General features: G+C 33.0%; 1 long non-coding RNA gene across 7 annotated transcripts; it reads right to left on the bottom strand.

The window, feature by feature from the left end:
- Nucleotides 1-4637: 4637 nt before the first annotated feature.
- Nucleotides 4638-11086, bottom strand: LOC132059886 (uncharacterized). 7 transcript variants are annotated; one of them, XR_009415766.1, is made up of 6 exons: nucleotides 10930-11086; nucleotides 8813-8899; nucleotides 6468-6510; nucleotides 5759-5930; nucleotides 5445-5683; nucleotides 4638-5146 (listed from the first exon to the last, which is right to left on the bottom strand). It is a non-coding gene; the product is annotated as an uncharacterized LOC132059886 (long non-coding RNA). The 7 variants fall into 7 exon arrangements; XR_009415763.1 differs by having other exon boundaries at nucleotides 4639-5146; nucleotides 5759-5935; XR_009415767.1 differs by having other exon boundaries at nucleotides 4639-5146; nucleotides 8818-8899.
- Between the last annotated feature and the right edge of the window lie 595 nt (nucleotides 11087-11681).

The following is an 11681-nucleotide window of genomic DNA, read 5'->3' as shown; positions in this document are numbered from 1 at the left end:
TATGTGAGTCTCTAGCTTATTATGTTCAAGATTTTGAACTCTCTTTATCTTATGTCAAGATTTTGAACTCTCTTTATCTTATGTCTTTCAAGTTTCACGAGTTTGGGGAATACCATGCTTTACGTTTTTAGGTGTTCTTCTCGATCTACCAAAAGGATCTCTATGATACCCTACATATAACATCTTTTTCTCTCACATGCACACACACATTCATTGACTAGATTAAGAATCTTAAGGTGAGTCATTTGATGTTTTGAGCCGGTGAATGATTATTGTGTAAAGGCAAAAGGGAATTTGATCAGTTCTATTATCTCACTATTAACACTGCTAGAAATAGAGGTTTTTTCCACTGATATTCAGTGAAATTTATTCTATAAAACATGATTTTTCCACCTCCTTCCCACTGAACCTGCTCACTGGAAAAACGCATGGTGGAAAACAGATTCCAATTGAAATACTAGGAAACTTTCCAATTTTTCCATGTGAAAACACTACGATTTAGTTTTTTCTCATCGACATTCAGTGGGAAATAGCCACTGAACATTTTTTAGTGGGAAAATAGTATTTTTTTTTTTTTTTTTGTAAAAAGATAGGAACTAGCGACGTACAAATTCTGTAGCTATATAATAAGATCCATTGCTAATCCTATTTAGCAGCGGATTGTTAAAAAAATCTATTAGCTATGAGCATAGGCGGATGGAGCACCATAGCTTGGGATTCAATTGAACTCCAAACTTTCGATGCGGGGTATAAATTTATATGTAAAAATTTATTAAAATTACAATAAATAGTAGATATGAACTCATAACTTTAGAAATATAATGGTTTAGTGCTAAAAATTTAAGATGTTGAACCCCTAAAATTTAAATCCTAGATCTACCTCTGACTATGAGTAATAGACGGATTAATGACGAAATTCATAACTAATTTCAATATATTTTGTAGCCATGCACTTTATACACAGCTTTCGAGCAACTAGAACCATGTAAATAGGACTTTAAGCACTTTCAGATCATTCATACTTTTTTTTTCCTAATCTTTTAGATACATTTAAAAAAGATGAGTGACGAAATGTCGAGCCCTCTGGTTCATCAGCTATTTAATTGACGTAGACTAATCAAGTGCTAAGCTTTAATAAGTAGGGACAATAACAAACACATGAATTAGGATAATTAATGGAATGCTTGAAATAGGCACATTATATATAGTTATTTACCACTTAATTAAATCACCGTTGACGAAGTAAAAAGGGGGTGAAACAAATATTTTAGAGCTTAACGCTGACGGTGTCATATATTTTCACACCATCAGTTTAACAGATGAATTATGTACAACAACAAATAATTGTTTATAATAATTTTAATTCGATAACTTAAAAACTGCTGCAATAAACATTACTTACTCAGCCATTATAGATCATTTAAATTCAATAATTTAACCTCATCACGCCTTGGCAGTTGGAACATGATAAACCACATTGAGTTAATAATAGGTGGAATACATTGACATCCCTTAAACTTGCTAATAAATTTCATTTAGATGTTCGAAGTATGGTGTGTTTCAATTGAGTAGCTGAACATATGATACAATGTTTATGTTAGACACTTCCAACTCAAATTTTGGAAAAGTTTTTGCGCTTATTCTCAAGCTTAACGCGTATTCTCAAATGTTTAAATGTAATAAATCGTAGTTAGCATTTAAACGAAATGTACTTTCCGCCATAATAATACTATTCTTAAGGAAATCAGGTATCTCTAATAGTCAGAACTGCAGATTCATGCACTGAATCTTATCCAATTTTTGTAACATATATTTCACTAAGGGAAAAAAGCTCTAAATTATGTCTCCCTGCTTTTAATATTAAGCTCTTTAATATCTGGGATTGTCAACAATATACGAGACAATAATCTTTCCCCATTTAATAGGTAATAATCTATCCTTCTTTGAATCCCATTCATCATGCATATTCATTTCCAATATAAAATTTCTTTAAGAAATATAAGGGAAAATATATGAATGAAGCTAATTAACACTTCATACAAACCGTAATCGAATCTATATCTGATTGTTGTTGCATGGAGATTTTCACACTATTCATTAGTTAATCAGCCACAAAATAAGTAAACACTTAGTAAATTAATAAATAAATTATGTCAACTTGTTTGGAAAATATATGAATGCTAATTAACACTTCATCAATCAATCTATATCTGATTGTTGTTGCATGGAGATTTTCTATTCATTAGTTAATCAGAAAAGCTAGCAAAAGCTGGATCCTAGAAAAGCTAGCAAAAGCTGGATAAGTTCATGTTTTTTTTTTTTTTTTAGTGATTGGTATAAGAAAGAAGATCTGGAGTTTTGAAAAATGGAACTGTCCAAAGATCAGAGATGTGACTTTTTGTCTACAAGATTATTAAAGTTTTATGTAGTTGGAAACTTGGTTAGAGGGTCACTCATTCTTATAATAATACTAGATGGTGTGTGCCCGTGCAAGGCACGGGCGTAGGCCAGCCATTATTGTTTATATGTGTCGTTTAATTGTTGTATAATATAAAAATGAGAGAAACAAACTTAACTTAGAACTTTGTTTCTGCAAAAGTAATGATGGACGACATATGGGCTATAAAGGAAGTATGGATCATCTTTGTCAATATACCATCAAAGAATGTCTAAAGCAAATGGGTTAGGAGATCAAATTGCTTGGTCAAATCTTGAATCCAAACTTCAAGCTAAATTTGGAAGCTAAAGAGCTACTTGACTCTCTTCCACAAAGGCAAATCATAGCATTCGTCTCAAAGTTAAGTCTAACACTAACCAGCCTATTAGTCTACCAAGAGAATTACCAAGGAACTAAAGAAGCATCAGGACCAGCCAACTTCACAAATTTGAACGCCAACTCATCTGAAGCTTGTTCAAGTGCCGTGCATCATTTCTTGTCCACAACATCCACATGTGCTCTATGTCTTCTTCTCAAAAGAAGAGCTACTGTCAACCAAAAGTCAAATGTAGGTGTCATTTCCTTTTTCTGTTCTTTTATTTTTGGTTCCGTAAAGGTGTCATTTCCGCTCTAAAATGTAGTAAAGATTCATGGCACTATCTTAACATGGATAAGAAAAGGACCATATTTTAATTTCACTGTCATAATCACAACTCATCTATAAATCTCTGTTTCATGGATTGGCCTGCAATCCCATTGTAAGATAAATGGACCAGAAATGATGGTACTCTTTGAAGAGGAGAAAAGAAAGGTTCCCAAAATTGTCCTTCGAAGCATCATATACATATACTGTTTTGAAAGGGATGGAGGGTTTAGAAACTCATCCAAGAAAGCATTCAATATATTTTATCAGCAATTTATGAAGCATGCCTGCATCAAGCAAGTCCTAATACAACAGTTGCTAGACCATGAAACATCATACTCAATAGCTTAGTTTATAGAACAGTAACAGAAAATGTCAGTCTAAGTTCAGTGGACACATAAATTAATTGTAAATATTGCTATACATTGCCAGTGTAACCATGCTTCTATGATTGTGAGAAAGTTTTTATTCGATGTCTAAATATAAGTGACAAGATATTCTTTCTCTAGGAAAGACAATATGGCGGATTGTTCATATTTCTGCTTATCTCTGGATAATATATGCAATATAAATGCAAGAAGTTCACCGAACCTTTTGCGTAGATAAAAAAACAAAGCGAGTTTTGTGAGGCATTTCAAAGAGTGAAGTAATAGATGATTGCCGAGGAATTATATGCTTATGAAACTCAGCCCCTGACAAAGAGTTGAACTGGTTTTCTTTCCCATCTTGTGTCTGCTACCAAACTGTAGATGAGGTAACAGACTCAATTAAAGAAGTGTTCACCTTCTTCCACAAAAGAGCACTCAGTTATAGAAGAAGTAATTTTTTTATTTTCTTCTTTTAATTTTTCTTCTATCACCTAAAACATCACTATGCTCAAAAGAAAATGTTCTCTTTTTCAATCTCAAAAGCTCTAAAATACGTAAATGGAGGTTCATTTTTTTTAAATGTTCATCCTAATTTGTTTCTTAACTCTTTTGACTTCAAAATTATAATTTAGTAAGTAGTTACTATTTATGAAGTAGTGAAACATTATATATAAAAATATAACAATAATTGTTACAAAAAAAAAGGACACACTTTTTCGGCTTAAAGTACCCTATATAATGGTCACAGTTTTATTTATTTTCATTTTAATTTTTTGATCTTTTCGGCTTAAGTGCGGGAATAACTAAATCTATTGCCATGTTAGGAGGATTTGGCTCCATAGGAACCGTGTGTCACATTTTAAAACCCAAAGCTATGCAATTATTTTTTCAGATTAGAAAAAGAACTGAGCAGAAACATAGAATGCAGGAAATTGAAATTGAGGAGTGTTGTTGAGTCCATCCAAAATGTAATATTCATACTTGATTTTTTGGGCAGTGTTGTTGAGTCCATCCAAAATGTAATTACTCGCCTTCATCTTCTTGCATAAAGAAGATGTCTCCAGCTTCTTGATTACTTTAGGCCCAATCCTCAGTTCTTCTACAACTACCAACGCCAGCTAGTAGGATTTCAAGAAGCTACTATAAGTTCGCTCAATTTTTTTCAATCCCTCATCCACCTTTCTTTCTGTTGCGGCGTGAAGCTACTAAAATAACGGGCGTAAAGGAAACCATCAAAGGACAAAATATGTCAAGAACAATCCAAAGAATAGGCACCAAAAGAAAATGAAATTAAAGAACTTCATTAAAGAATATACAAAATCAGGTAAAAATGAAATAAAAGGACAAATGAAATTAGTTGATTTAAACGCACAGACACGAATAATCTCATAGTTACTATAAAGATCTCATAAAACAGAATGCTTTAAATAAAAGACCATGTTCCATCCCCACTCTATAAACCTTGATGCCGGAAGCGTAAAATTTAAATTAGCTCAAAAAGTAATTTTTTGGTTACAAGACCCTTCTATTAACATGTAGCAGCTTAGATGGGACAGCACATCAACTTTTTACCTCGCAAATAGAATCTGTAAAGATTTAAGAATCCCTTTCACTGGAATATTTCTGCTTAGTTTAGCGGCAAAAAGTAAATCACTTTCTAAAAGCAGCTAGTGCCGGCATGGGCCCAATTACAGTAATCTGCAAGGGAAAAACTAAACTAATTCTCTTTCTTGATATCAAAATCAACAGATTTTAAACTTTGTCAAAGTGAACACTTTGGACCTCTCCACCCACATGTCGAACCAAATTTCAAATTTGTTAATGCTTTAAATAAAGATGAGCTCAGAATGCACATGGAATTTAATCCAGCTAGCATCTGTCTTCCAAATTCTTCATCTGACATCCAAGCTTGCTTCTCTGTTTCTACAACGTACAATTTCGGAAAACGCAACGCAAAGGAATAATTACGGAGGGGGGTCTAGCTAAAGTCAATTACCTCTCACAAAGTGTTGCATTGGATGCTTAAGAAAACCGGAGCTCCTTGTTCATAAACTTCCAATACATCTTCAAAGTCAAGTAGAATCAATTGAATGAGGTTTCCTCAAGCAGCAAGTTAAGGAGCAAAGAGTTGTGCAATGTCTTTCTGCTCATTACTAATGCATCTATCAGGCCTAAGGGCGAAGTTTTTCCATCCCCTGGAACTTAAATTGCCAGCTTGCTATTTGTGGTAGCCGGCTTTTAATTGTAAAACAAAACAAATTGGCGTTTGCAAGCTGTAAAAATAGCGCTAATGCTTATTGAAAACCTAACCTGTGTATGATAGTGGTCTTTTAGTTCTTTCCCTTTGTGGATAAGGATATTCTGAAAATTCATACAGCTTATCCCTTTCGTCGAGCTTTCTAGTTCCATTTCCTCTCGAGACTCCAATTAAACAACTCTTCTTCTCTATACCAGCGAGCTTAATAAATGGTAGCTCTAATATCTATCCTACAATGAAAGAGCCAAAAGGATTAGGGATGTATGGAGAAAGAATGAGGCAGAGAGAAAGAAGAAGAAGAATGAGGTAGAGGGAAAGACGATTTAATCGGAGTAATGACTACCTTATGGTAAAAGGAGGAAAAGAGTCTTACAATTACTATCAACAATAGTTATATGATGGAAAAGTTTCAGTACGATCATTCTAGGATGAAGTCAACTTTCAGTTATTTCCACTTCATCTTTTTGTTCAAAATAAAGCTTACTCAAAGTTTGTGTGTTTAATTGGATAGGATGTACTCCTTAGTGCTTGAGATTTAAGAAATATTTGCACTCTTCAAAAATAAATGGCTGAGGTGCTAAAATAATCACACAACAATTTACATACATATGATTGAAATCCATTATATCCTATGAATTTAATGAATACACTTGACTGTCAGTCTATCATGTTAACCAATACTATTGCTGGCCATCTGCCTGCTGAGCTTCATATCTCAGAATTTCTATGATATAAACACAATTAAACAGTAAATAAGCTTACCAACAGAGTTAAGTGTTCGATGAATCAAGTAGAAAAGGCATACCTGCAAAGTCCAAAAAGAAAAAACCTTCAAAACATGAGTTATAGAAACAGACGAATCCATAAAATATTGAAAGATCAACAGGATAGCTCTAGTTTGGCGCAATCCAATCAATTCACAGAAAGATGAAAGAAATTATCTCCTCAACTTTATTCCAAGATAAGAAAAATCCAAACTTCTCACAATCCGTAACATTAGACCACTGTTGTAGAGTTCAATTAAAGAAAGTGGCATCGTATCTCTTCGCATAATGGCTTCTACCAGTCAAAACCAATCATTTAGGCCACATGGACTTACATTACCATGAACTCATACAAAAAAAATCCTACTTGAACCTATGTGAATCCTCTTTTTGTTTGATTAATTGTCAAGTAATGCCATAAATCACTACATTACCTGGAAGGGATTTACTGACAGCATTTCCATTGTTAGATACAATCTAACAACCAAAAGTTCCTCAGGACGTGGCTTTGATTAAAGACAGCAAATTCGAGAGATAATTGATCCGACTTTTGCCAAAAGAGTACTCGTTTCTTACCAGCCTTAAAACTCTATGTTTAATATCTTTGATTCTTTACTTAACCAGTTTTATATAGTGCCAGTGGCTTTGCTGATCATTTAACAAACATCCACTCACACCAACCTAAGTTTCATATACTTCCAAACATTTTAAATCAAGAAGCTGAACAAAAGGAGCGGAACACAAGCATACCAGTACTACAAATGCTAAGAAATCAAGAATCAAAGTCATATAAAAAATGAAGAATAGCTAAAAATTGATGAGCTTCTATACAACTCTGCAAGTTTTGCATGTTAATAATTGGATCAAAGATAGAATAATTGGATAGTTGATGTGAAAAAAAGGATTGCACAGAATGTACAAATACGATTATAGTCCTCTCGCTCCCTCCCTCTAAAATGAATAGCTCAGTCAGTTTAAATGCATTAAAATTACTAATCAGCACCTGTAGAGTAGCTAGTCTTAGCCTATCGCATTACAACAGGAATATAAATGTAAAGAGTATAGACAAACGGCAGAAGCAAGAGGATTGAAACAATGGGCGTACAGTAACTTTCAAAAAAGCAGTAGATTCAATTTTTCTCCTTCACAGTAACTTTCAAAAAAGCAGTAGATTCAAATTTAGCATGCTGAAAAATACTCCCGCAATGTTATCATATGAGATATCAATACTTAGGTTGCTCCCACAACTTACAGTAAACATGTTGCTTCAAAGAAAGAAGGAATGTAAAATATGTCCACTAATTCCTGAGGATGTTCGCCTTATGCTTAGAGCACTTGGTTTTGGTAATAATGTTCATATTTATATAACATCAGGGGAAATCTTTGGGTTAAGAAGATGTTGGCTCCTCTCAAGGCTGGCTTTCCAAATTTTGGTGCCAAAGAGCAAGGATGAACTGGCGCCACTGTCTTCCTTTTCTTCAAAAATGGCTGCTTTAGATTTCATTGTAATTGTGATTAGATAAATGTTTCTTTTATCAAATAACAGCGGCAATAAGGCAAGAATGAAATTCCGGATGAAGGTATTCTCTAGCTGTTAAAATGTACAAATAGGTTTTATGGGAAAAGTTTGCTCCGCATGTGCAAACATATCATATAGGTTTTATGGGAGACCTAATGGAGGTAAAGCTTGGCAGGGATGAGTTTCATGAAAATCCATCAACGTGCATTTGGTGAAAGTTCTAATGCCAAGGCTAGAGAAGATATAGCTCATTCCTAAAAATCTTGCCGTGAACTTTGAAAAGAGTATTGATTCTGCTGATGATGGTGCTAGGAGATTAAGAAGGTCTAGCTTATCAGAAACTTTGAACAATTAGTTCATTTTGACTACCGGCTTCAACTGATTAATACCAACATAATCTGTAGGGTAGAAAGTTAAAAATAAATATCCTAGTAGCTTCAAATGAAGTAAAAACTTTGTGACTCCTCATCAGCTTCAAGCTCAAATAATTCAGATAAATTTCTTGACATCCATTTCTTTAAGAAAAGCTTACATGTTCTACTACAATTCATAAATTGAAGAACTCAAATAAGGTAATAGTTGCTGGTAGTAAAAATACCAGTAGCAGTTTAAAGATGATTCGCTTTAAAATCGTGCCACATTGCCTAATTTGACAAACAGACTTTTATCTTTTAATTTTTATTCAGTCTTAAGAATCTAGCTATCAGAACTACCATCACTCTTAGAGACTCAAGCGTTCCATTTTGAAATTTGAAGTAAAGAAAAACTTTGAACCATCAATGAATCAAGCCAAAGTATTTGCTAAATCAGTAGAGAAGTATAACCTTACTTATTCTTGGTAATCACAATTTTAAGCCATCCATTGACTTCAAAAATCCAGTAACAAAGTGAACAGCGCTTCCAGGTAGAACCTACAGAATTGTAAGGAAAAAGGACGATCACCACTATATTATTTGCTCGTTCAAATTGTTAAGATCACGAGTTACTATACAACGGATAGATAGAGGAAGAACGTAAACTCTCCAGGATGCAAATGGTAATTAATTTATCAAGGTAAACGATTGAAATAAATGTGAAAACATAGCACTTAGATGCTAAAAGCTAACTAACTAAATTGTGCCATTACTAATTTATCGTATTCATTTCATCCAAAGTTATCCATCTTTAGGGACTCTCAGATTGTTTTGCATGAAAATATAGTAAGGCAATAGTAAGGGTTTAAGAGAAATGTATGATAAATTGAGTTTCTTCTTCCCTACTTGTTAAGTGGAGATAATCATATGTTTGTATTAAGTTCTAGAAAACACTTTGAAGGTATGCATTTTTTTTTTTTTTTTACTTTCGATTCCAAAGAGGGAGATTTCTATCAGACATTCAGGTTACAATTGCCAAGTACTATTTTCAACTCATATAAAGGGGAAATCGAAGTCTATATAAGATTGATATAAGTTTTTTAAAACCATTATAGAGTGATAAACTAAAAAACAATATGCATAGGAAACACAGAACAACAAAGGGCAAGAAGAATGGATAAGAAATCAGGTATCCATTTTGTAAATGGCAAAAACAAAATAGAAGTTATTTTATGTGCAAAACTGGAACTATGCTTAAGTAGTAAAATGTACAAGTGTTTTTCAATACTTCTTTCAGATGCTATGAGGAATCTTTTTACTGGTGCAAATCTGGAAGTATACAAATTTACCCATGCACCAATGAACATTACTTCCTTTTTGGTGAGCATACAAAAAGATTCAATTTCTTTGGAGGTGCTAAGAGTAATCCTTTTACTGGTTTAAGTGTGGAAGAATACAAATTACCCATGTGGCCAGAGTAACCTAAAACTTCAAAAACTGAAATGGTCCAACAGGATTCAAGAAAACAAGATCAAAATAAGTACAAGAATCAAAAGGGATTTAGCTAGAATCACTGAAAATGAAAATTGTATCATCATTTCTCCAAAAAAACTACCAATTACAGTTAACTCGCAAAAGATCCTATGAGAAATTTAATATGCCAGGTACACCTTCAAATATAGAAAAGGGTAAAGAAAAAACATAGAAAAGAGAAGTGCTAGAATCTAAAGAGATATAGCTAGAAACCGTCAAAGTTAACAATGGCAGCAAACATTTCTATGAATATGAAGATTCAACTTTTAGAAGATGCTATAAGTTTAAAAAAAAAACTCACTGGTGTGATTCTTGAGGTATACAAATTCACATGCACCCAATTTACTGGAAGAATTTAACTCTTCTATTTTTGATGAATATGAAAGACTCTTTTTGTTTTGTAGATAATATACTTTTTACCTGTGCAAGTGTAAAGGTGTATAAATTCACCCATACACCCAATTTACATGAAGAATTTAACTCCTTAATTGAGTAAAAAATAATTAGAAGAAGAAGAAGAAAACAAATATATACCCATCAAACTTTCCAATGTCAACAAGCTGATACAACATAGCTCAAATTACACAGAGATTTAGAAAGAAAAAAAATGAAGATGAAGACAAGTGGAAGAATTTTGGGCAAATATTAACAGAAAAGCATCTTGAAATTGTAAAAGCAAGCTGCGGAGGGAATCGAAGGGGAGTAGTATGTGAAAATCTGAAGAAAAATAATAACTACCTGAATTTTAACATTGATATTAGAAAGTCTAAAGAGATTTGGGCAAAAATTAAAAGGAAAGCAGACCTGAAATTGTTCCAGAAAAGACCACCAAAGCTATCCGCCGAAGAGATCATTCCAGAAAAGAAGTAAGCTAGATAGTCGACAAGTATTATACCTACTCCGGAATATCCAAGTCTAATACATAAGTTTCAGTTGACAATAGCCATGTCTGAGCTTCAAATCTCTGGCTCTGAAATGAAAGTTTAATTAAATTATTACAACACAAACCTCAAACCTTAAGTTAAAATCTCAAAATCAAAATTAACACAAATTACCTCATGTAACACTTTCCGGATGCAAAGAAGTAACATCAAAAAAACAATAATACAGAGAAACTGAAGAGACCAATAATCAACAGAGAAGAAGGAGAAGAAAGAAAATCAAAGAGCAAAGGAATAATGGAGAAGAAGGAAGTGAAAGACAGAGTAAGCGGGACACCTGTTTTGCATTTGAAGATGGACGGACAGGTGTATCTCTTTGAAGCTTGTAATTACTGATTTACCCTTCGTCGTTCATACGACTCACTCTTATTATATAGTTAAAATAGCATAACTATGAATTAATTACTTCTAAACTTATTTCTTAAGACTGCTGCAGAGCTTAAACATGCTTAAGTTGGCCAAAATTTTTGCAAGATCTGTAGGGGAGGTCGAGAATTACTTTGTACTTCTCTGTCTTAATTTATTTGGCACATTTTACATTTTATCTGTTCCAAATATGTCATTTTTCTATAGGAGAAATAATTTAATTTTAAAATTTTCATTTACTCTTAATGAGATGATTTATAGCAACACAAATCAAACTATGTATGTATCTTGGACTTGTTTTATAGTCCACAAGGTTCAAAAAAAACATTTTCCTTTTTAATCATGTGCTTAGTTAAACATTAATGTCACATAAATTAGAACAGAGAGAATAATAATTTACTCCAACTAGGAGTGTACATATACTTTGATATATATCGAATTACTGTATCAAGACCAAAATTTCTTTCCTTATAATTGAGACGTTTCTTAAAAAGTTGAAA

The sequence above is a fragment of the Lycium ferocissimum genome, chromosome 6, assembly GCF_029784015.1.
Source record: "Lycium ferocissimum isolate CSIRO_LF1 chromosome 6, AGI_CSIRO_Lferr_CH_V1, whole genome shotgun sequence".
Lineage (NCBI taxonomy): Eukaryota > Viridiplantae > Streptophyta > Magnoliopsida > Solanales > Solanaceae > Lycium > Lycium ferocissimum.
This window is presented reverse-complemented; position numbering and strand designations above follow the sequence as displayed.